The 21,071-nt window shown below is 43.8% G+C and overlaps 1 protein-coding gene across 3 annotated transcripts in view; it reads left to right on the top strand.

The window, feature by feature from the left end:
* The window catches only part of PJA2 (praja ring finger ubiquitin ligase 2), a 120,676-nt gene that overhangs the window by 23,619 nt on the left and 75,986 nt on the right, over positions 1 to 21,071 (top strand). Inside the window, exon 2 of one of the 3 annotated variants that reach the window (XM_073624600.1) lies at positions 13,350 to 13,503. The exons of the other annotated variants lie outside the window; for them this stretch is intronic. The gene's annotated coding sequence lies outside the window, so the exon portion shown is untranslated. The remainder of the gene's footprint in view (positions 1 to 13,349; positions 13,504 to 21,071) is intronic. 3 annotated transcript variants of the gene reach the window in all.

Raw genomic sequence — 21,071 nt, 5'->3', positions numbered from 1 at the left:
ACATGATGAAATTTTATCAGAGTCATGGTTCGGGAACACCCCCAATAAACATTGTTTAGGGCATAATGTTAGGGGGGAACCCATTTTGTCATGGATAAATTTTAACTATCTGGGACCAATAGTCCTGTATCACAGGGCAAGACCATAGGAGATGAAAAAACGTTCCATGAGATCCTGCGCACCTAGGGCAAAGTGGGTTGTAATTTCCTCTGAATTTGACTAAACGCGAGGGGGGCAGGTAGGACCTGTGTAAGACAGTCTGAAGTCTTATGGGAAACTTTTTTGCAAGCGTCTAAGACTTCTTCCCACTCCTCTTCCTCAATCTCACCCACGTCTCCAACACAACGATCCTTCAACTGATATGCTAATGCCACCGCAGTGGGGCGTATAAGGCAGGAGTAGAATATGGAGATCAACTTTTGATGTTCAGAGCCATTTATCATGGCCAGGATATCCAATTGCTCCAAGTTTGGAGGGGATTCACGAAATTTGGTTTGGAGAGCGTGGCGGAGCTGGAGGTATCGAAAGTGCATAAAGTTGGCAAGGCCGAAGTCATCCTTTTAGTTGTTGGAATTACTTAAAAACGTCACCATTATACACATCTGCTAGGTAAACCACCCCACTAGTGATCCATAAATCACAATCCGGTAGGTATAGTAGCTCAGGTAGGCATGGATTATCCCATAGTGGTGTCTGTGTGTTGAAGGGAGTTTACGTTTACGTCTTACTACAGCCCATATCTTATGATTATATAACAGACCCTTGCGGTCGCCGAAACTTCCGGGGTCTCTAAAAATGAGCTGAAAGGTGTGTGTGTGTAACTGGAAAGCTTATTAAGGCCATATACCATTCTTTATTTCCTTTGTCTAGGTGGAAAAAATGGGACAATTGTGCTGCCAAGTAATATAAATTAAACTCCCACAGTGCTGTGCCCCCTAAATCAGTGTGGTTCTTCAGCATTTGCCAGGACAATTTATGACGTGTCTTGCCCCACACAAATGTATTTAAAATGGCTTCCAGGGATTTAAATATCTTCAGGGGTATATAGACTGGGGCTTGCCATAGGACGTACAAAAATTTGGGTAGCAGAATCATTTTTACTCGGCCCATGACTCCCAGGGGTAATCTGGACCACATCTGTGTTTTATTTTTTAATACCGCGAACAATGGCTCAGAATTTAGCCTAATATAATCCTCTGAAGAGTGAGTAATCGTAATACCTAAGTATTTCATTTCACTAACATGGATTAGAGGGGAAGAATCCTGCAGCTCCGATGGGGCCCCAACATCTAAAGGAAGGATCTGGGATTTCTCCCAATTGATCCGTAATCCTGAGTACTGCCCAAACTGTTTTATAATTTCAAGGGCCGTTAGCAGAGAGTGTCCTGCATCTTCCAGGTACAGGAGCATATCGTCCGCATATAAACTGATTTTTTCGACCAGATGTCCACGACTTAAGCCCCTAACCCCTGGGTGCGCTCGGAGTGATACTGCCAGGGGTTCTACCGCCAAGGCATAAAGTAAAGGGGAGAGGGGACAGCCCTGGCGTGTGCCCCTAGCCAACGGGAAATCACCTGAAGTCTTACCATTGACCAAGATCCTGGCACTCGGAGTCTGGTAGAGAAGCTGGATCCATCAAATGTAGTTAGGCCCGAATCCAAACCTGGCCAGACATTCCCAGAGGTAGTCCCATTCGACAGAATCGAACGCTTTAGCGGCGTCCAGGGACACCACCACTCTGGAACCTGTCCGGTCATGGCCAGCCTGCAAGTTCATATACAGCCTACATAGGTTAAACGCCGTGTTTTTTGCAGGCATGAACCCAGTTTGGTCGGGATGTATAAGATTCGGGATCACTTTATTTAACCGGAGTGCCAGGACCTTGGCCAGAATTTTTATATCCAATTGTAATAAAGAAATGGGGCGATAGGATTCAGGGAGTGCCGGATCTTTGCCTGGTTTAGGTATGAGTACAATAAATGCCTCACTCATCGATTTAGGGAGGGAACATGATTTAAATATATGCATAAATAACACATGGAGCTTGGGAATTAATGTCTCGCTATAGGTGGTATAAAATTCTAGGGGCTTTTGAGGGGGCAAGGCGAGACATTGCTTCTGCGATGTCATCCTTGGTGATAGGGGTCTCCAACATCTCTATTTGAGTAGGGGTCAATTGAGGGAAAGTCACAGTAGATAGAAAATCCGCTATCCCCTGCCTAGAATTGTTAGTGGTGGACGAGTATAAGAAGGCATAGAAGGAGCGGAACATATCTGCCACTTTGACTGGATCTCGTATCATGGCACCCGTAGTATCTTGTAGGGCGACCACAGTGGGTGGTTTGTGTTCCATGTGTACCAAGTAGGCCAGCAGACGCCCTGCATGTTCTCCACACTTGTACACCTTTTTGTTTAGTGTAGAATATTTTTCTTTCTGCCCTTTCAAAGTGAAGACCATTCACTATGCGGGCCTGTAATTTTACCCGGTTCTCTGTCTCAGAAGAGGGGCTATCTAAAAAAGATTTTTCTACCTCTGCCATTGTTTGTTCAGCCTGTTGAATAACATGGTTAGAGGTTCTTTTATATCTAGCTATACACTGTGATAATAACATACGGGCATGGGCTTTAAACGTATCCCATACAGTATCAAACGGGGCTGAGTCCGTATTAGTTCAAAAAAAGAAGTCCCACTCCTCCCCCATGTTTTCCAAATCCGGGACAACCGAGAACCAGAAGGGGTTAAGTCTCCAGGCATAGGAGGAGGAGGAGGGGGAGCTCAGTTTAATCTCTATCCAGCATGGGGCATGATCCGAGAGGATATGTGGGGAGAAACCTGCTCCTTTTAAACTCGGCAGTAGGGATTGAGATAACAGGATTAGATCAATGCGGGACATTGTATTATGTGTCGCAGAAAAGCATGTAAAAGCTCTAACTGTGGGGTAGCAATGTCTCCAAGTATCCACCAGCCCTATCTCACTCATGAGTTTCCCAAATCTCGTGGGGGAGGGTGTACAGTCAGTTGGGGATGTCTGGGAGATTCTGTCTAGGTTATTGTCCAGTACTGCATTAAAATCTCCCATCCACAATGCCGGAACCGTTGGAAATTGTGACATGAACGCCAGCCCCTCATTGATAACACTGAACTGAAATGGAGGAGGTATGTAGGGTAGAGCTCCAAAGGGATGAAGCTAAGGGGAAAATAATACTGGGAGTATGCTATAGGCCCCCTAACCTGAGGGAGGAAGTGGAGACGGATCTCCTATCACAAATTGGATTAGCAGCAAGGATGGGAAGTGTTATCATAATGGGGGATTTTAATTATCCAGACATAGACTGGGCGGAGGGAACCGCGCATTCATTTAAGGCTCGCCAGTTCCTTAATGTCTTGCAGGACAATTTTATGGGTCAGATGGTAGACGCACGCACTAGGCGATGGAGGGGGAGGGTCCAGAGACAGTGATAGCCAGCGCGGAAGATATTCCAGAGGGTAGTATTGGGGGCATTAGTGGTAGGTTAACCAAAGCACAAAAACACAAGGCGAGTATAGTAGCAAGTCCAAGTTGCAATCTTGAAACACCCAATACGAGGACAATATGCGACCGGTCTAAACTATGTGGCATGTTCACCAATGCCAGGAGCCTGGCGGACAAGATGGGTGAACTAGAGATACTGTTGTACAAGGAGGATTTGGATTTTGTGGGAATTTCAGAGACCTGGTTCAACAGCTCTCATGATTGGCTGGCAAACATTCAAGGGTATACCCTATACCGCAAGGACAGAGAGGGTAAAAAAGGGGGAGGGGTATGCCTATATATCAAGAATAATGTACAAGTGAATGTGAGAGATGACATCACTGAGGGGGCTAGGGAGGAGGTGGAATCTTTATGGGTAGAGCTCCAAAGGGATGAAGCTAAGGGGAAAATAATACTGGGAGTATGCTATAGGCCCCCTAACCTGAGGGAGGAAGTGGAGACGGATCTCCTATCACAAATTGGATTAGCAGCAAGGATGGGAAGTGTTATCATAATGGGGGATTTTAATTATCCAGACATAGACTGGGCGGAGGGAACCGCGCATTCATTTAAGGCTCGCCAGTTCCTTAGTGTCTTGCAGGACAATTTTATGGGTCAGATGGTAGACGCACCAACTAGAAATAAAACATTACTAGATCTACTGATTACCAACAATACAGACCTGATAACAGATGTGGAAATACGGGGCAATTTAGGTAACAACGATCACAGGTCAATTAGTTTCAGTATAAATCACACAAATAGGAGACATGAAGGGACCACAAAGACACTGAATTTCAAAAGAGCCAACTTCCCTAAACTACAAACCTTGCTAAAAGGCATAAATTGGGATAAAATATTAGGAACAAAGAATACGGAGGAGAGATGGGTTTGCTTTAAGAGCATATTAAATAAGGGCATTAGCCAATGTATCCCATTGGGTAATAAATTTAAAAGAGCAAACAAACATCCTGGATGGCTTAACTCCAATGTAAAAATGCATATAAAAGCAAAGGAGAAGGCCTTCAAAAAATACAAGGTTGAGGGATCATCCACAGCATTCAGAATTTATAAAGAATGCAATAAGAAATGTAAGGGTGCAATTAGGTTGGCTAAGATAGAACATGAAAGACACATAGCGGAGGAGAGCAAAAAATATCCCAAGAAATTCTTTAAGTATGTAAACAGTAAAAAAGGGAGGACAGACCATATTGGCCCCATAAAGAATGAGGAAGGACATCTGGTTACAAAGGATGGGGAGATGGCAGAGGTATTGAATTTATTCTTCTCCTCAGTCTTCACGAGTGAATCGGGGGGCTTCAGTAACCAAAACTACAGTGTTTATCCTCATGACACAACACAGGAAGCACCTACATGGTTAACAGAGGACGGAATTAAAATTAGACTTGAGAAACTTAACATGAATAAATCACCGGGACCAGATGGCTTGCATCCGAGGGTACTTGGGGAACTCAGTCAGGTGATTGCCAGACCGTTGTTCCTAATTTTTACAGACAGTCTATTGACTGGAATGGTACCAGCTGATTGGAGAAAAGCCAATGTAGCACCAATATTTAAAAAGGGCCCAAAAAACATCCCTGGGAATTACAGACCAGTTAGCCTAACATCAATAGTATGTAAACTCTTGGAGGGGATGATAAGGGACTATGTACAAGATTTTAGTAATAAGAATGATATCATTAGCAGTAATCAGCATGGATTCATGAAGAATCGTTCTTGCCAAACCAATCTATTAACCTTCTTTGAGGAGGTGAGTTGCCATCTAGATAAAGGAAGGCCCGTAGACGTGGTGTATCTGGATTTTGCAAAAGCGTTTGACACAGTTCCCCATAAACGTTTACTGTACAAAATAAGGTGCGTTGGCATGGACCATAGGGTGAGTACATGGATTGAAAACTGGCTACAAGGGCGTGTTCAGAGGGTGGTGATAAATGGGGAGTACTCAGAATGGTCAGGGGTGGGTAGTGGGGTCCCCCAGGGTTCTGTGCTGGGACCAATCCTATTTAATTTGTTCATAAACGACCTGGAGGATGGGATAAACAGTTCCATCTCTGTATTTGCAGACGATACTAAGCTAAGCAGGGCAATAACTTCTCCGCAGGATGTGGAAATCTTGCAAAAAGACCTGAACAAATTAATGGGGTGGGCGACTACATGGCAAATAAGGTTCAATGTAGAAAAATGTAAAATAATGCATTTGGGTGGCAAAAATATGAATGCAATCTATACACTGGGGGGAGAACCTCTGGGGGAATCTAGGATGGAAAAGGACTTGGGGGTCCTAGTGGATGATAGGCTCAGCAATGGCATGCAATGCCAAGCTGCTGCTAATAAAGCAAACAGAATATTGGCATGCATTAAAAGGGGGATCAACTGCAGAGATAAAACGATAATTCTCCCGCTCTACAAGACTCTGGTCCGGCCGCACCTGGAGTATGCTGTCCAGTTCTGGGCACCAGTCCTCAGGAGGGACGTACTGGAAATGGAGCGAGTACAAAGAAGGGCAACAAAGCTAATAAAGGGTCTGGAGGATCTTAGTTATGAGGAAAGGTTGCGAGCACTGAACTTATTCTCTCTGGAGAAGAGACGCTTGAGAGGGGATATGATTTCAATTTACAAATACTGTACTGGTGACCCCACAATAGGGATAAAACTTTTTCGCAGAAGAGAGTTTAATAAGACTCGTGGCCACTCATTACAATTAGAAGAAAAGAGGTTTAACCTTAAACTACGTAGAGGGTTCTTTACTGTAAGAGCGGCAAGGATGTGGAATTCCCTTCCACAGGCGGTGGTCTCAGCGGGGAGCATTGATAGCTTCAAGAAACTATTAGATAATCACCTGAATGACCGCAATATACAGGGATATGTAATGTAATACTGACACATAATCACACACATAGGTTGGACTTGATGGACTTGTGTCTTTTTTCAACCTCACCTACTATGTAACTATGTATACCGCTAGCAGCAGCATTTCCAGTCCATTCAGCCTACTATGTATACACAGGAATTTGCCTTGAGGATCAGACCTCAGTGACGGCACAGAAAATTGTGCTCTTTTGGCCACTAAGATCGCAATGCCTGTAGAGTGAGTAGAATACGGGGCCTGGTACACCCAACCCAACCATGTTTTTTTTTTTAGAGATAGCAATAATTGACCAGTTAAGTGAGTTTCTACTAATACCATAACATCTGCGTGTTGTGCTTTGAGATATGCCATGGCTGTATTTCGCTTGGGTTTAGCTCTAAGGCCATGGACATTCCATGTTAAACATTTTAAAGTTGACATGTTAATTTAAACAGTATATGGGCATGTCTCCCAGCCTGCGTCCACTGGTCCCGAGACCGAACCATGCGTGCACAACACAACTGGGAGACATTAGCTGTGTAACCTTTACCCACGTGGGCAAGATCTGCCCCCATGTATCTGCGACCATTATCATTACCTGTATACAGATGTACAATGTTATGCATCAGAATAAGGAATATAAGAACGATTAGCTTTTGATTAAACTTTAAACAACCTAGAACATGTACGCTGGCCTGGCTGGGTATGACACAATTCCGGTTAGTTTTCACAAGTAAAATATGTGCCCAGATAGGCCAGGGAAACATAACTTGAATTACATTAGCATCAATACATTCCTGAATTGAAACAACGGGGTCTAATGGGACTCCCGCGACTAGGGGGACGAACATCCGCTGAAGAGCCAGCAACAGTGCGGGGGGGGCGGGGTATCCCCAGTATCAGGCGCACAGGATGGTATTGTAAAAGAAAAAAGCAGGGAATAAAGATGTGCGCCCAAAAACTAGGCATCCAAACGTGGAGAAACTCGAGGCAGTCTAAGGGGTTTGACTGCTGCAGCATTTCTCTGCCAAATGTATCAAGAGCCAGGGGGGATGAAAACTGTGTTCAAATTATAGGTAGGCAGAAGTACCAATATTTCCAATACATTTGTAGAACAGGGGGCAATATCACAGTACCTCAGTCTGGAACCTTTTGTATTAACGTGCATGAAGAAGATTGACAACCTCAGCGCGGCCGTGCTAAGGGGACAAACATCGGTATCACTCTCCTGGTGGTGGGCGGTTGGGAGCAGCTTGGTCGTCCAACCACGCGAAAACCGCCTTCGAAGTGTCAAAGAAATGGGTATGGTCATTTCCCACCACGTGAAGCCTTGCAGGAAACAACATGGCATACGTGTAGTGTAGAATCCGGAGCTGACGCTTCGCCTCCGTGAAGTGCGCTCTCTTCTTCTGGACCTCCGCTGAGAAGTCCGGGAACACTTTGATTTCGGAATTCTTGAAAGGGATGTTACCCTTTAATCTTGTGAGACGGAGGATGGCATCCCGATCTCTGAAATTCAAGAATTTCGCAATGAATGTCCGGGGAGGTGCACCTTGCGGAGAGGGTCTAGACGCGAGTCAGTGCGCTCGTTCAACCACAAACGACGTAGAGAATTCGGGCCTCCCAAAGGTGGAGATGAGCAGATTTTCCAGGAAAGCCGGTGGATCGCAGCCCTCCGCTCCCTCAGGCAGTCCTACGAAACGGAGATTACAGCGTCTTAGACGGTTCTCTATGTTGTCTTGCTTGGAGAAAATTGTATGGAGTTGGTGCTGAATGCTTTCAGTGGCATGCTGCAATGGCGGCACTTCATCCTCCACTCGGCTAATACGAGTCTCTGTTTCAGTGAGACGCTCCCGGAGTTTCTGGAGGTCCTGTCTAATCAAGGACACGTCCATCTTCACCTCCTCGATCTTGCACGTTAAGGAGCTTTTACAGTCTGAGATTGCCTCCAGTACACGAGCCGTGTCGTCCGCCACTGGCTCAGAGGAGGAAGGTGCATCGGCGCCATTTTCACACGGAGTCCCCTTCTCCTTTAGCCGATATTTATCAAGTTTAGCTATCTTGTCTGCTGTCTCTTTCAGGCCACGCCCCCCCCCCATAACCTCACCTTTAGTAGCAGAGTTTGGCTGTTCCTCACCCAGTCTTAAGCCTCCTACACACCTGTTTTGGTGTTTAACCTACATAAAAATTGCTGATCATTAGCACCTGCTTGATATCATTGCTTAACCGCTTGCCGACCGGCTTGCGCTGATATACGTCGGCAGAAGGGCACGTACAGGCATATTAACGTACCTGTACGTTGCCCTTTAAAAAAGCGGCTTGTGAGCTCCGTGAGTGTGATCTCGGGTCCTGCGGACTCTATGTCCACGGGGATACCCGCGATCGTCTCACGGAGAGGAAGAAAGGGGAAATACTGATGTAAACAAGCATTTCCCCGTTCTGCCTAGTGACACTGTCACTGATCACCGCTCCCTGTAGTCGGGAGCGGTGATCAGTGTCGTGTCACACATAGCCCATCCCCCCACAGTTAGAATCACTCCCTAGGGCACACTTAACCCCTACAGCGCCCTCTAGTGGTTAACCCCTTCACTGCCAGTCACATTTACACAGTAATCAATGCATTTTTAATAGCACTGATCACTGTATAAATGACAGTGGTCCCAAAATAGTGCCAAAAGTGTCCGATCTGTCCGCCATAATGTCGCAGTCACGATAAAAATTGCTGATCGCCGCCATTACTAGTAAAAAAAAAAAAATTAAAATGACATAAAACTATCCCCTACTTTGTAGACGCTATAACTTTTGCGCAAACCAATCAAACGCTTATTGCGATATTTTTGGGGAAAAAAATGTAGAAGAATACGTATCGGCCTAAACTAAGGGGGGAAAAAAATAGTTTTTTTTAATATATTTTTTGATGGTGATATAGCAAAAAGTAAAAAATAATGCTTTTTTTTGTTTATAAAATAAAAAACCGCAGAGGTGATCAAATACCACCAAAAGAAAGCTCTATTTGTGGGGGAAAAAAGGACGTCAATTTTGTTTGGGAGCCACGTCGCACGACCGCACAATTGTCAGTTAAAGCTTCGCAGTGCTGAATATCAAAAAGTGCTCTGGTCTTTTGCCAGCCAAATGGTCCGGGGCTGAAGTGGTTAATCTGATCCTACAAAATCCCCAACTTTCTGCAAGTATACGAATTGATGCTGGTTTGAAGCCAATGGGTTGACTTTGATTTTTCTTCTGTTCGCTCACTTTGCATTTTGTAAATTGTTAAAAATAAACAATTTTAAAAAATATTTTTAAAATAATTCTTTTAGGGCTGCAACTAACGATTATTTTCATAATCGATTAGTTGGCCGATTTATTTTTTCGATTAATCGGTTAATAACCTTAAAAAAAAGTGTATTGTATAATTTAGTTAATATGTGAAGTTTTAAAAAAAGGCAATTTTTATTCTTAAATCTCTCTATGCAATGGTAAATATAAATAACCAACTATATGGTTAGGGAGCAAAATCTCTAATCCACTCTGAGAATAACAGACAGAAGAGATATATACTGTATATACTATTAGAGGAGATATACTGTATATACTATTAAAGGGTGAATATGGTAAATATCATCAGACTCAGAATCAATTTTTTTTTATTTAAAAAAAAAACAATGTCTTCCTTCAAAAAAAATGTCATTTTAAGAGCGTTCGTTCGATTTTCTAATCATTAGTGGGGTCAAATCGACGTTCATTTTCAACCACAGTGACAGGAAAATTTGGAAATAATAGAAAACTTCTTGGTCAAAGGAATTTACAGACAGTGTATGTGATTTTCGTTCAGAAATTACAATTATTTTAAAAACAGAATGTTAAAAACAAGTGAAAATTTCAAACATTCTTTCAGCGAATGTACAAAGATTTTTTTTGTCTGAAAATTAATCCGTGTGGCCAGCATAAGGTTTGGTACACTCCTATGCAGTTTGCTTTTGATCCGTTTCTGCAGTGCTTTTTGCTGTGCGTTTTGATTTTTGCGCAGTTGATTTTGCTGCGATTTGCGTTTTTTTTTTTTTTTTTTTTTTGGCTAATTTGTTGTTGGGCAGTTTAAAAAAAACACAAATTGCTGCAAAAACGCATTACATGCTTTTCTGCAGCTTCTCCATTGAAGTATATTAAACCCAAAAAAGCACAGCTTTGCGTTAAAGTTCCTGACCCTTTCCAAATATGCAGCGGCTGAAAAAAGCATAGATGTGAACGTGTCCAATGGGAAACCATGTAAATGAACTGTAGTGCGTTTCTGCAAAAAGTACCAAAATACACAGATGTGAACCAGGTCTAAGACGTTTAGTAACATAATGGGGTTAAAAAAACCTAATATTAGCCCTTTTATAGTACAAAAAATTTACAGTAGCGATTACTTGCTCTTTTTGTACTATAAAGGGCTCATTTTAGTGTTTTTTTTTTTTTTTTTTACCCCATTATGTTACTGGCTGATTAATCGATTGATTATGAAATTAGTAATCGATTAATTTCATAATCGATTAGTTGTCGATGAATCTATTAGTTGTTTCAGCCCTACTTAGTTTGTAGCATTTATTCACACCTGCCTAAAATGTTTGCAAAGTACTGTGTGTGTATATATACATACATACATACATACATACATACATACACTAACACGTCCGTATGCTAAACATTCCATGGCTCTGTGTACCCTTCAGACTTCTATCCTTTTGACCAAGTAATTGGGATAAAAGACTGTAATATAAAGAACACCCCATGCATGGTAACGGTACTTATTTTTCTATGTTATACTTTACAGCAATATCACAATAAGATTTATATTTAAAATTTACATTTTTAAATTTCTCATTTGGGCCAACAGATTTGTGCCCCTAAAGTCAGCTATAGACTGATCAAGATTCATCCAGTTCAGCAGGAACCCTTCCGAATTTTGTTCAGTCTATGGCCAGGCTGGTTGTTCTGAAGTCGGTCTTTTTAACAAATTCAGTACAACCACCCTCTCAGGGTTGGGTGTTTTTTTGTTTTAGTACTATGGCTGCCGTTACCAGTAGCTTGACTGTTAGGCCCCTTTCACAACATGCTGTCAGTTTGTCTGTTTTTCATCCATCTGGGGACGAATGAAAAACGGACATCAATGCATCTTTATGGATAAACGGATGTGGATGGATGATCACCCATTTACATCCGTATCGCTCATCAACCGTTTTTTGAAACTGATCAAAGCTCTATTTTTCTTCTGTTTTTTAAAAAAAAAAAAATGGATCAGACAAAAAACGGATGTAAACTGACAAATGGTCAATTTTTTTCCTCCGTTTTTGCATTGGTAGTGAATGTAAAAAAAAAGTGATGAAAAACGGATGAAAACTTCATCCATTTTGACATGACTGAACTGATGAAATGAACGGTCCGCTTGTGTGAAAGGGGCCTTACTTGACTCGTTGATGGAGCAATCGAGCGATTTTGCTTTCCTTCAACCCATTGAATCCCTGGCCCACAATATGCATGCAGATAAGCACATGTGGCTGACTTTTCAGATTTTCTTTTTTTTATGTCCGAGAGATAAAAATTATTGAAGCTGGTAGGTCAGCACAACAGCCAGCGAGATGCTAAAAACTTACTTGAATTGGTAATAAGTATTTGGCGCCACATTCAACATGTGATCTCTGTCAGTTAGGGCTGGGGAAAAAATCGATTTGAATCGAGTTGAGAGGTCAAATCGATTAAAATTTTCAGCAAATTGATGACACCACGCTGGTCCTGAGGAGTTGCGGGCAGGAGTTTTTAGGTGAGGCTTCGGCCTAGTCCGCGAGGCTGGACGCCGAGGTGTCCATCCAAAAAAAATCGTGAATCGAGGTGTGTTTTTTTTTGGGGGGAAAATCGCCCAGCTCAACTGTCAGTGGGGTATCACTGTTCTGGCAGAGCCACTGACTGGGTTTTAAGAAATTTTGCAGTAGGTAAAGTGGTACGCTTACATGGTATTTAGTTTTGTATTGCTTTTAATTAAATTTTTGTATTAAAATAATAAACATGTCATACTTGCCTGCTCTGTGCAAGGGTTTTGCACAGAACTGCCCAGATCCTCCTTTTCTGGGGTCCCCCGCTGGCACTCCTGGCTCCTCCTCTTTGGCGAGTGCCTCCATGGGGGCATCCGTGCGGGTGCGCTCCTGAGTCCTGCTGCTGCATCCATTGACATAGCAGGACTCTGCCCCACCTCCCCACCCCCTCCCAGTTTTGACAGCAGTGGAAGCCAATGGCTCCTGCTGCTATCAATCTATCCAATGAAGACCCGAGACAGCAGCTGGAGCTGCTGTGCTTGTTGCTGGAACAATCGGGTTCCGGTAAGAAAAAAAGAGGGTGCTCTGTGAGGCCGCTGCAGCTTTTACATTTTTGTATTTAGGGTGATATCGATTTATTATATTTGCAGCTTTTTTTTTTTTTTTTTTTTTTTTTTTTTACTTCAAATGTGTGTGGGGTGTTTGTTTTTTTTTTTTGTTTTTTTTTTTTTTTTTTCTTTTATATACAGTATCTTATAACCTTTTATATTTGGTTGAATAAACTTCAACACAATATTTGCCTTCATTCTTTAGCTGACGCATTTTGACTATCCTTCATGATTTGGCCTTCTAGCAAGAATGTTTTGTTCACAGATCTTCTACAAAATACCCAGGCATATTATAGAGGCTTGTCTTGTTTGCTTCATCACTGGAGTGTGCACACAAGCAGCTTTTTCTAGACTAAATTATTATTTAGTGAACATTGCTTTCTGACTGCTAGTTCACTCATTGCATACGTTTATGGTATTTAGATGTTTCTTCCCAGAGTTCTCATCACAGCACATTTAAAGTACTATGGGGCTGCTTTTATGAAACCAAATTCAAAAGTGAAATGATATATAGCCTCTAGCAGCCAAATTCAGTGTGTCAGTTGAAGAAAAATGGTTTCAATTTTTACTCTAGCTTGGAATTTGATCTCTGTCTTCAGTCATGGAGTAGAGCGACGGTTTTCAAACATGGATCCCTGAGGGTACTACATATTGCTTTCCCACCTTATGGTGCCTGCTTCAAGGTCACTTGGCAGTAACTATGGCATGAGACCAATGGAGCCTCTCAGGTAAGTAACCACTTACACCAAGGAGCTCCATAATTGCAATCTAGAAAGGATGTATTTTTATGGGGGTAGTTGGGTGGCTTTTTGTTTTTTTTTTTTTTTTTCTTCTTTTTTTCCATTCCTAGGGCTCCAGTATACCAAAGTCAGCTAAAATACAAAAGAAAGTGCCGCTCTAAATCTGACAGTGTGTAAAACCACACTAGATACAACAATTAGTTAATACAAAATCAGAAATATATTATATACATACTGTAATGGTTAAAATAACCTCGTGATAGCAAAGTGATCATATGCACCATATAATATAGTGTATCCACTTATATATATCAGTCCTTCTAAAGTGCTTCAATTATAAAACAAAAAGTGTTCCAGTGCATTAAAAGTGCTAACGTGCAAAATCCTTCATGCAATAACATGCACTGATGAAAACAAAGTCCATTCCAACTAGAGCAAATCCACAGATTCTATTGATAATAATCACACGTGTGCTTGTGTCCACTCCTGTACTAGCCCCCCTTTCAGTGTGTCCGCTTACCTTTAGAGCGTGTGACCTTGCACCTAAGCTTGTTCAAAACACGCTTATGAACCAACTCTGGGCTCACTGTTTTGGGTCCTGGGCTGAGTGCTTGTAAGTTTTTCCACATAAAAGTAGGAAACTTAATAGTGTGATATCGTTTAAAAAATATTGTTTATTCAAAGGTAAAAAACGTCCCTTTATTAGGGTACTCATATTTAGTGGGTGCTACAGTGCACCACTCTATACAGCTGCCGAAAGCCGTTATTAATCACTGAGCTGATGTGTCCTTTCCGTGCTGAGACCTTTTTGCTGTCTCCCACAGCATCCTGTCCCCTCCCCAACGCGTGCTGATACCGAGAATATGACGTATCTTCCTCAGGGGGAATTAGACTGTCATTTAGAATACCAAAGTCTGTTCTAGAGCTGCACGATTCTGGATAATATGAGAATCACAATTTTTTTTTTTTTTTTTGCTTGGAATAAAGATTACGAGTCTCTTAACATCTTTCACATTATACAAAAAAATTGGGCTAACTTTACTGTTTTTTGTGTTTTTGTTTTTTGTGTTTGTGTTTTTTCATTAAAATATATATATTTATATATATCTGCAGATTGAAAAGGAAAGGTAATTTTCAATAACCTTAAATTACAATATGACTTGTCTCGCAATTGTATATGCTATGTTATTTTTTTTTTTTTTTTTTGCTATTTTTTTCCAATGAAAGTGGAGTTAAAGGCGGAGCATTTGCTGCTTGTGTGGGTGGGGTGTGTATTTCTCCTAACATATGGGATGAACAGGAGAGGAGGACAGCAAGTTCAGCTGCATCCCCCAAGAGCCCTCCACCATTCCTAATGCCGTGCCTGCAGTCTTCCATCCCTGCACGGCACAGGCACTGAGGGCTCCTCCTCCCTATCCATTATACACAGCTTGCACATGCACAGTGTAGAGCTGGCTGCTGCAACTGAGCTGTCATGGAATTCCACAGGTCAGAACTAAACTCAGTAGACAGCTATACACTGTGCAGATCTTGGCTACTGTATGTGTATGGGAATCTGTTTTCAGCTCCAGTGTCAGTGTGCTGTGTGGGGAGCAGGAGATCTTAGTGACTGTGTTTTAAGGCTGTGTACAGTGCATGGATGGGAGACAGAGCTCTGCCCATGTACTGTACCCTCCTACCCATCCTGTACTGTGCCCTCTTGCCTACCATACTGTGCTCTCCTACTCTCCCTGTACTGTGCCCTCCTGCCTACCATGACATAAAAAAATACAAAACCCAATTTTGCAGGGTCTCTGCTTTTAAAAAAACAAAAAAACAAAGTGTGTGTTTGTGTGTGTGCTCTCTAAGTAATTTTCTAGCAAAAAATACTGATTGTTACATGTGAACAATGACCTGGGGTGTTTTGGTGTGTGTGTGTGTGTGTGTGTGTGTGTGTTTTATTTTTTTATCTAGGGAATCTATAATTTTTTTTTCACATTTTTATTGCTGTTGGTTTCCCTGCTGCGGAGATTCATCTTCCTATTTTGTCCTGGCGACCATTGTCACCAAGAAAGTAAGTGGAAATCAAAAGTTTTGAGTTGTCATCAAAGCAAAGGATTAGGGAAAACCCTCCAATAAGGACCCTTGTTCCTGTGACAACTTTATACAGTTTGCACTTGTTAGAAGTATATTTCAGTCAAAATTGAAAACTAAACCTTGCCCTGAATACCGAGCACATGGTCTACCTAATTTTATTTATCCAGGTATTATTGTACTTGTAATGTAAAAATAATACCCTTTTTGTGTGTGTGTGTGTGTGTGTGTGTGTGTGTGTGTGTGTGTGTGTGTGTGTGTGTGTTTTTTTTTTTTTCTTTTTCTCTAGTCGTCTGTCCAGGACAGCATTAGAGAGAGAGGCTCCACCTCTGGAGGCAGCAGATCTTTAAAGGGCGGCTTCTGTCCCTCTGCTTCAGTATTTTCTCCAGTGTTTCCTCCACCGGAGGAGGCTGGCTAAAGGATCTCTCCTTCCCCTGACCCTGGGAGCTACCCATGGGAGAAGGGGAAGGAGGTCTGCATACCTGACAGTAGATCTTAGGTGGCAGGCATCTGGGTCCCCCGGCCAAGTTAAACGTAGCTGGTGCCGGCGCCCTCCCCCCTGATAGCCCAGGGAGGGCTGGCGTTCCCCACTTGGCTGCTGGAGGATCGTATCTGGCGTGGGTCAGGTGGGGGGCGGGTGTAGAGTTTCTCGCGTTCCGGCCTATGGAACGCAGGAGGAGGGCGGGGACTTCCGGCGGACCACTTCCGTGTTCCGGGTCACGTGGCGAGCGTGGACAACTGAGCCAGGCACTTTATTTGAAAAGCGACAGCCACAGTAACGATGCTGCACCACAGTTTGGAAGAAAAGCCTCCAAGCGGACAGTCTACCTTACAATGCAAGGAGCAGACAGCATGGATGCAGCCGATCCAGGTGCCAGTGGATCCGACCCAGCTCAGGTAGGCGGACACAGGGGCGCCTTAGACCGACGGGGCTGAGGGGGCGGGGTGTGATGGACTCCTAGAGCCCGGTTTGGCCCCCCCTGTTTAGACGGGATCTGGACTAAAGAGTCCTGTGAATCCTGTCAGCGACTGGTTCTCTTCCTTCTCTCCTTAATCTCGGGCTCAGCCCAAAGAAGCGGAGAGGTCAGGGGGGAAGAGGAAATGTCCGTCACGTGCGAACATAATTAAGGGAGGGTGGAACAAGCCCCTTTGTAAACCTTGTATTGACAAATTGGTTTACAAGGAGGCAACGGGGGCCTGCAAGGAATTGAGTTCTGGGGTCCAGAAAGAAATGAAGGCCATTAAGACAATGCTGGCAAACCTTGAAACCTCAAAACAACCAGCCGTAGTTCCCCCTGCTTCCGCCCAAGAGGTGGGTGACGAATCGGGAGGAGAGGAATCAGATTCTTTGGAACCAAGTGAGGCGGTATCATCCAAAGATATTCCGAGCCAAGGGACAAGTTCACCCACATACATGCTCTCACTTGAGGAGGTTGATGCCTTATTGGGGGTGATCTATGAGACGCTCGAGATTAAAGAACAGCAAGTCTCCTTGTCTTTGCATGACCAGATGTATCAGACCCTAAAGGATGACCAAACCAGGGTTTTTCCGGTACACAGCACACTGGCAGACTCTATTAAAAAAAGAGTGGGTGGAACCGGAGAAAAGTTTTTTTCCCAAAAGTTTTGAAGAGGAGATTCCCTTTCAGTGAGGATTCCACTTGTATTTGGAACAAGGTGCCCAAAGTAGGCGCAGCCTTTTCCCAGTGCGCCAAATCAACAGACCTTGCCTTTGAGGACATGGGTGTCCTTAGGGAACCCATGGACAAAAGGAGGGAGGTACTGTTGAAAAGGTCATGGGAAGTAGCCATGGCGAACCTAAAACCCGCAATAGTAGCTCGTAATTTGGAGGTATGGCTGGACCAATTACAAGGTCATTTGGAAAGTGGGAGCTCCAGGAAGGAAATTTTTGTATTCCCTTCCTATGCTGCATAAGGCAGCGGGCTATTTGGCAGACGCCTCTGCTGAGTCGGTCAAGCTATCAGCAAAGACCGCTGCCCTTATAAACTCCTCTCGTAGGATGAAATCCTGGTCGGGGGACCCGGCCTCAAAAGTTAGGCTGTGTGGCATCCCATTAGAAGGAGAACCTCTTGTTTGGGCAGGATCTAGAAAAAGTTCTAGACCGTACTGTAGACAAGGAAAAGGCCATCCCTACCAAGGCTAAGAAAGCCCCAGGGAAATGTTTTTTTCATCCCGAAAGACAAGGATAGACCTCTAAGGGGTCAGCTCCTAAAAAACAGTGGGGAAGGGGAAAACGGGTGTTCTGTTTTCCTCTCCTAAAAAAAAAAAAAAAAAAAAAAAAAAAAACACTAAATTCCAGTGACTTGGTTCCCGTGGGAGGGAGACTGGGGCAGTTCCTCCCACAGTTTGGAAAAGACTACCCCAAATGCTTTTATACTGAGGATAATCAGGGAGGGCTATCAAATACAGTTCAGAGGCACTCAGCCCACAATGACGTGTGTGACTATGCCTCCCAGGGATCCTCAGAAGGAGACGGCCTTGCTGTCTCCTTCTGAGGAGACAGCAGCGGGACCTTGTTCCACTGCCACAGCAAGAAGTAAACCACGGTTTCTACTCCTCACATTTTTGTAGTGAAGAAACCGTCGGGCAAATTCCGTCTAATATTGAATTTGAAGTTACTAAACAACTGGGTAACATACAAAAAATTCCGGATGGAAACAATCTTCTCGTTAAAGTCAATACTTCCCCCAGATTGTTTCATGGCCTCCCTCGATCCTGAGGGATGCCTATCTACACGTCCCCATCCACGAGGACTCTCAAAAATATTTGAGGATAGCAATCCAGTGGGGAAGGCAGGTCCGACATTTTCAGTTCAGGACCCTACCATCGGCCTATCATCATCACCCAGTATTTTTACGAAAATCATGGCGGAAGCACTGACTCCCCTGAGATTGAAAGGGATCTCGGTCATACCATATTTGGACGACCTTTTATTCTTTGCCCCCTCCGAGCCCCAATTACAGGGAGATCTGCGGGCAGCCATTTCCTTTTTAAAAAAACTGGGGTGGTTAATAAACAAAAAAGTCAAACTTAATCCTGACACAAGTCTTACAGTACCTGGGTTTCTTGGTGAACTCCGTGACGCAAAAGATTTATCTCAGAGGAGAAGGTAGAAAAGGTGAAGACGACTACAACCTTTTTGCAAAACAATCGGGCAGTTTACCTCAGCTCAGCTATGTCAGGTCTGGGTTTTCTGGTAGCAACAATTCTTGTGGTACCATGGGCAAGGGCCCATTTCAGGTGGCTCCAGGTCAGCATTCTGAACAGCTGGGACGGAGCGCAGGAATCGCTAGACACAACCATCTGCTTATCTTCAAAGACCAGAAGGTCTCGGTGGTGGTGGAGAAAAGAGAACCTGGTGCAGGGTCTATTGTGGTCTCTTCCAGTGTCTGTCTGTATTACCACGGATGCCAGTGCTTGGGACTTTGGTACCCATTGGGGGTCAAAAATAGCCCAAGGGTGCTGGGAGAAAGTAAAGTCCCAAAGGTCAGCCAACTGGTGGCAATTACAGGCAGTCTGAGAAGCGCTAAAAACATTTGCCAGATATCTGAAGGGTCACCACGTATAGGTCCTCTTGGACAGTGTGGTAGCAGTCTCTTATTTAAACGAGCAAGGGGGAACAAGATGTCCGTCCTTAATCAGACTAACAAGTATCCTCTTGTATTGGGCTGAGAGAAACCTGAAGTTGGTATCTGCAGTCCATCTGAGAGGAGTGGACAACCACCTGGCGGACTTTCTGAGCCGACACCAAGTGTGCGAGTCAGAATGGTCACTAAACAGCGAGATCTTCCAGCTAATAGTACAGAAATGGGGTCTCCCAGAGGTGGACTTGTTCGCCAACAGAGCAAATGCCCAGGTTCCAATGTACTTCTCGCTACAAAGAGAAGCAGGGGCCAAAGGGTTAGACGCCTTAGCCCAGAGGTGGGCCTTTCCCACTTGCTACACCTTTCCCCCATCTGCTTCTTGGGTGAAGCGAGCTGGTGCGACACCAGAACAAATCTGTCAAGCAGCAACATGGTCAAACGTCTCGACTTTCATGAAGCACTATAGATTGGACCTTACCTCAGCACAAGACCAAGCGTTTGGGAGAAAAGTCCTCCAAGCGGTAGTCCCCCCTAATCTGGTAAGTTCTCATTAATCCTCTCTAGTGCTGTCCTGGACAGACAACTAGAGAAAACTAGAGTTAGACTTACCGGTAACTCTCTTTCTAGGAGTCGTCCAGGACAGCAGGGATTCCCTCCCTATATGTTATAACTTTTGTACGAGTGTTTTTGTTTCAGAAGACGTTTCGGGGAAGTTCTCGGTTAAATACTGAAGCAGAGGGACGGAAGTCGCCCTTTAAAGATCTGCTGCAGTGTTTCCCGCCTCTGGAGGTGGAGCCTATCTCTCTAGTGCTGTTCTGGATGACTCCTAGAGACAGAGTTACCGGTAAGTCTAACTCTATACAACCGCTTTAAAAAAAACAAAACTATAGTTAGACTTACCGGTAACTCTGTTTCTAGGAGTCGTCCAGGACAGCACTAGAGAGATAGGCTCCACCTCCGGAGACAGGAAACACATCAGCAGATCTTTAAAGGGCGGCTTCCTCCCTCTGCTTCAGTATTTAACTGAGAACTTCCCCGGAATGGCTTTTGAAACAACAAAAACGCTCGTCCAAAGTTATAACAGCATAATAGGGAGAGAATCCCTGCTGTCCTGCACGACTCCTAGACACAGAGTTACCGGTAAGTCTAACTCTAGTTTGTTTTTTTTTTTGTTTTTTTAAAGCGGTTGTATAGGAAACCGCTGAATAAAAAAAAAACCCCTCTAAGACAACGGTATAATCTGCTAGTATGCATCGCATACTAGCAGATTATGAAATACCTTAGAACGAAGCCCTTCCAGCGGCGCCCGCCCACCACTAAGATGTCTGATATCCCCCCCCCCCGGTGTTTCTTCTGGGTTTGCAGGCTCCGGCCTGTGAGTGGCTGGAGCCGCGGTGACGTTGCTCATGCGCACGGGAGCCGCCATTTCTGGCACAGGCTCTGAAGGTCCGGCACTGTAATCCGGACCTTCAGAGTGCATGCGCCGATGTCATTGGCTGCATGCGATCTGAATATCTCCTACACTGCAAGTGTAGGAGATATTCACAGTACCTACAGTTAAGCCTTATTATAGGCTTACCTGTAGGTACAAGTGGTGTAACAGTTTACAACCACTTTGATCACTGTCTGCATCCATCTTGAAGATTTACTCTCATTTGTTTAAGTGAAATCTGTCACTAACACTGAAAGTGAGGAGGATATTCAAAATGAGCTGTGATCAGAGCAAGGATAAAGGGCCATACTTTCAATTGAGACACTTGTTCCGTTGACAAAGCTTTAGGAAGGGTACTATCCGAAGAAATTTCCTCTCTGCAAAATGAGGGGAAACCGCCCCAATTTCCACCGAAAGATTTTAGCCATTTTCTATTTCATCTAAAT

The sequence above is a fragment of the Aquarana catesbeiana genome, linkage group LG01 (assembly GCF_042186555.1).
Source record: "Aquarana catesbeiana isolate 2022-GZ linkage group LG01, ASM4218655v1, whole genome shotgun sequence".
NCBI classification, from domain to species: Eukaryota; Metazoa; Chordata; class Amphibia; order Anura; family Ranidae; genus Aquarana; species Aquarana catesbeiana.
The sequence above is the reverse complement of the archived record's forward strand: the minus strand, read 5'-3'. Positions and strand labels throughout refer to the sequence as shown.